The sequence below is a fragment of the Triticum urartu genome, chromosome 7 (assembly GCF_003073215.2).
Source record: "Triticum urartu cultivar G1812 chromosome 7, Tu2.1, whole genome shotgun sequence".
Lineage (NCBI taxonomy): Eukaryota > Viridiplantae > Streptophyta > Magnoliopsida > Poales > Poaceae > Triticum > Triticum urartu.
The window spans coordinates 297,297,008-297,302,660 of NC_053028.1; positions in this window are offsets into that span (position 1 = coordinate 297,297,008).

Sequence of the window (5,653 nt, forward strand, 5' to 3'; positions counted from 1 at the left end):
GGAATAGCAAACATGCTGATGTGGAAAAGAATTAAAGAAGAGAGGGGGGTTAGAGTAACTAGTGTTCACGCATACATTGGTCAACACATTTTTTTTGTGAAGAATGACAGCACTAGTTGAGTACTTTTGTAGACTTCAAAAACTATTCCACCGCCTATACTATCTTGCTAAGAGTAGCTAAAAATTTTGAATTGAGCCCTTTAAACTAGAAGGGAGGTAGTGGTACTCTAATAGCTAACCTTGTCGTGATGACAAGATAGGACATGGCACGCACCTGGATGGAGGAACTAGTCTGCATTGTGCATTTAAGTTTTTTCTGAAGTTAATGTACCTCTACTTTCACCAGACTTATAGAAAAATGTGTCAACATTCACAATGTCAAATAAATATTTTTACACTCATTATAAAACATAGTTCTTATACTCATTATAATCAGTATTGTAGATATTGATATTTTTAGTATAAATTTGGTCGTGGGATTTCATTGATGCATGTCAAAGGGTGGAGGAAGCGGAGCTTAGGGCTTGCATTGCCAGTCTCTGCATAGGTATTTGTCTTCATAATCCTGTAATTTAAGAGACTGATTGTGCTTTTGTTGTAGCGTCTCTTGCATCGGGGGACTATGACAGGTCTACTATGCGTGACCTGAAGATGAAAGCGTTGAGCATATCGAAGTTGATCAAAAATCTTCAATTGTCAAAGATTAGCCGTTCGGCCAATAAGGTGGCACACTTAATCTCTAAGTATAGCTTTGACAATAGATTAGATGGTATTCTTGTAAATAACGTACCGCCCAGTGTGGTGAATATTGTATCGAATGAGTGTACTGGTGTGGTTGGTTAATTAATATAAGGTGGTGTTAAAAAAAGTATAAATTTGGTCAAACACTTTGCAAACGATTGACGGGAGTAAAAAGGACCAGAGGGAGTATCATGCATGCGGAGTAGGCAAAAAAATTGCTTGTCTAAAAAAAGGCAAAAAAATTGCTCATTTATAGCCGGTCGAAGTCTCAAAGGGCGCGACCACGCGAGGGAGGCGAAGGTCGTGGGAGGCGCGACGTTTGACGAAATTAAGTGAAGTTACATCCACGCGCCGGCATGGCGTGCGAACAGGCAGAAGCTATACCGTCAGGCCTACGATATGGGTCTAGTAGACCTGACATCTAGTGGGTCCCGCATAGTTCTCGAGAACTCTTTGGGGGCTTGCAGTCGTTTATCCACCGGGCAAGCCAGCAACCCCACGCCGTTTGCATGCCCTACTCGTCCCCGTCTTCTACCTTACAACAGTTCGCTCCCAGTCGTCCCGTCCTTCCACATTAGTTCGCTCCCAGTTTTTTTTTGCGGAGTACAATAGTTCAACTTCTCCTAACCCTACTCCAAAATCCATGGCCTCCCAAATCTCCATGGTCGCTGCTGAGTACCAGGTTAGAGCCATCACCCACGATCAGTTCATCGTCATCTACACACGTGGATCCGAGATAGTGAAAGCATGGCTTGCTCGCTTCCTACGCATGTTCAACAGTTCAACGGATGAGTGGATCGCTGAGCTAGATGTTGAGTACACCACAGTCTTGGGACGAGAGAAGGATCTAAAGGACGAAGAGAGGAAGAAGCCCGCCGTGATCCAGGTTTGCGTACATAACGTTTTCTTGGTCTACCACATATGCCATGCCCACGTTGAGTGCCAGGATTTTAAGAACTTCCTCAAGGACAAAAGAGTGAAATTCGTTACTGTAAGCTTTAAGAACGACAGAGATGTTCTGCGTCGGATAGGTCTCATTGTAGGCCAGCCCTTCAATCTCCAGAAGGCATGCCTGGTGTCCTCCTCTCAACCTTCAATGCTGACCCTGGCAGCAGCCATGATTGATCCTTTGTACGCTAAACTGAAGAAACCTCATCACGAGTTTCATCATGCATGGGAGTCAAAGACATTAGATGAAGATCACATCCTGTACGCAGCAATGGATGCCTACCTTTGATTAAATATCTACAAGGGTTGGATGAAGAAGCAGAGCCCAGTGTCCGGTTCAAGCAAAGAAGCGTCAGCGAAGAGGAAGAGGAAGAGGGATGAGGACGAAGTCGAGGACATGGACTCAGACTCCGAGTAGGTGGCAGTGCCGTCGCTCATGCTGTTCTACTGCAGTGTCAAGCAGACTAGTTGCTTAGTTTATTTTTAAGGGTGTGTTGTGCTGAGGCCCCAGCAGAACTATGTTTATGTTCTTTCTCGTTTTTTGAACTCTTTAGTATGTACAGTAGTACTAGTACTATGTCTTACTACTGTTCTTCTTGTTGTTGGTACTACTGCTCGTATCTTCGTGTTCCTACTGTACTTAATACGTTCGTACTAGCAGTATAATTTGGGTCAGTCGATTTGTGAAAGAAGTTCGATGGAGCGAAGGAAGAAGACGGCAGAAGAGGTGGAAGAAGCCCTTCCAGCCATCCATGTTGCATCAAAAGGCTCACATGAGTCGACTGACCCAAATTGCTCCTTCAGATTGCAGGATCCACGTGGCATTCAAGGTCTCGAAGGTAGATTCCACGTCTGCACCCGGTTTGCGGGCTCGACGCGCGCGCGACTGGCTTCCGCCGCGACAGCCACCATGCGCGCCTCCTCCGCGCGGCCGGAGACGACAATGACACGGTAGTTCCTCCTCGCCGGCGTGTGGGAGCACGCACTCGTCCTCCTCTTCGTACACTGCGTGCATAGACGCGGCTCCACCAGCTGCTCGCGTGCTTGGCAGCGCGGCGGCATCGCGAGGAGGGACTGCAGATGACGTGAGAGGGCGAGCCTTTGGCTTCATGGCACAGGGATGGCGGGCACACGGCAGTGATGGGCGAGAAATTGTTGGCCGGAGCAGGCGGGCGCCGGCATGCGCAACGGCGGCGGTGGCATATTGATGAGTGCGCGTGTGGGAGCTTACTTTAGTTATATATATAAGGTTGGTCAAACTTAAAAGAAAACCGTACTAGTACACGTAAACATTAGACTTAGGCAGCGCTTTTATTAGTTAGTACCACAGCCAAGATACGGAATCCTGTGCAAGCGCGTGAACCGCGGCCGCGCGGTCGATTGAACGGTGCGTCACCATGTCGCGCTCGAAGGACATCCACCGAACCTTTTTGTGTGTGTGAAAACAATCCTCGAATATTACTCAACTTTTTTTCCTGTGAAAGTTCTTGACGCAGCAATATTTCCATATATTTGAATTTAGCTCCAGTTCATGTTTATTTGGATTTCGACGTTTTAGGTGCGCCCTAGTTTTTTTTAATACTGATTTTGTGTGTGTGACTAAAAGAGAACGTGTGTATGTGTCCATATGTGTGTTGTGGCGGAAGGGCAATGTGGAGACGGCGTGCGTGTGATACAGACATAGAGAGGTTTGAATGTGCAAATGATCATGCATGAGTGAGACATAGACAGATGTCGATACGTTGTGTATACATGAGAGAACGGTCTTCTAGTTTAGGGCCTGTTTGGTTCCAATAAGTCACCTGACTTATAAGTCAGGTGACTTAAAATCAGTGACTTATAAGTCACGCCTGTTTGGTTGTCATCTGACTTATAAGTCACCTGACCACACCTTCCCACCTTGTTTTTTAATGTAAAGGTGATGGGACCCACGTAAAAAGGGGTCACTTATAAGTTTTAAGTTGGGGTGGAGTAACTTATGACTTATAAGTTGGGGTGACTTATAAGTTGGGTCCGTTTGGCAAAATAAGTCACTTTTTAAACCTTTTCGACTTATAAGTTGGTGACTTATTTGGAACCAAACAGGGCCTTACTTGTGTGTGTGTGTGAGAGAGAGAGAGAGAGGGAGATAGAGACAGAGAGAGGAGCATCTGTAACACAACAACCATCTCTCTCGATTCGTCCGTCCCTCACACGGTCGCATGCAACACATGCATCAACGCGCACATTTTGACACCCTCACCCTCACCCGGCCCCTGCCCACCTCAAGGCCCGCACAATCTCTTCGTGAATACCCATTTCTCTCCTTAGGTTTGTTTTCTCTTAATATCTGACACACACACACATACACACAGAGACACACGCAGCACAACACACACACACACACTCCCCCGAGCACACAATTCATCCCCATCCAAGGTTATACGGTGACCACTCTTGCTTGTGCTTCTTTGCACCCGAACATGCACAACACCTCAATCGTCAAAGAGGGAATCGAGCAGACCGAAGACGGCGACCACACCGCGCTAGAGAATGCGGGGTCATTTGGAAGCAGGGTGATGTGACGACGGCTGACTGACTCCTCCCCCCACCCTCTCTCTCTCTCTCTTGCACAAAATTACCAATCCCTCTCTCCCCCGCACAAAATTGTCAATCCCTCAACCCACGAGATCCTTCCCCTCTCGTCCATGTTTTTCCAGCTCTCTCATCAAACATGTTGTCTCTTCTCCTTCCACGTATATAGAATCCAGATGCACACGCATCTCATGTATATTACATATATCCATCTTTCTCACAAACCTAACTTCTTCCTCTCTTTCCCTCTCTCTCTCTCTCTGTGTGTGTGTGTGTGTGCCTCGTTAGGTTTGTCTCCTACTCTCTCGTCCACATACATACAATCTTTCCCGCCCTATCTGCTCCATCTTCAAAAGCTCTCTCTACACATTTCATTCACACATTGGGATATGTCAAAATGTTGCTTCTATAATGGCTGATGTAGAGTTATGGTTGTTTTTGTTGCATCCTACAAAGTAATAACTATGAAATGCATTTAGACTCTCATTTGACTGGGATTATGTGAGTTTGAGCATGTTGTGAAGTACTATAGACCTTGTATACATCTTGGGATTCGACAATGATTGTAACTATTGAATTGTATAGACCATTACATTCGAAGTCAATAGCCTAATATATTTATTTCACAATTTCAACAAATGATTAGTTCACTACAAACTAAGAAAAAAAATGTGTACACCCTCCGTTTTTATTTAAGTCCGCGTATTAGCATTGGTCCAGGTCAAGTTTTGTAAACTCTCAGAAAGCTTATAACAAAAATATTAACATATACAATAACAAATAAATACCATTAGATTCATTATTGAATGTACATTCACAACATACATATTTGTTATGGTAAATATTTATATTTTTCTATAAACTTGGTCAAACTTTAGGAAGTTTGACTTCGGTCAAACCTAATATGCAGAGTTTACTACTACTACTCGCTAGTTGCTTAGCCGAATCACTCAACACGCCACACGGGGAGTCCAGTGTCACAAAATTTTGAGGTCGGCGGGAAAATCTCCCGCGACCCTGATTCGAGCAGTGGAAAGTTACCATCATAGCCTTTGGAAAAGGTCTACGGATGACGCTTGGTAGGGGGCTGTTTTCGTAACTTCAGGTTCACCCTACCCAGCCAACCCCACCCCGGCACCCAAGTAGTACACCTGAATAATCCTCATTTTCTATCCCCATCGCAAAATAGACTTCTCCACGGCACCGCAGCCTTCGTGCTCCTCCCCTTTACATCGGCGCACTCGTCCACCGCAGCGCATCTGCCTCATCGACGACCTCGTACGCCGCACTGGAGCCGGTCCACGGTCGTCGTCGTACACGGAGCCTCTTCCCCGGCATCGTCTTCCACGGTCTCGGATCTGCTTCCTGGAAGCCAACGCCAAGCGCAGAA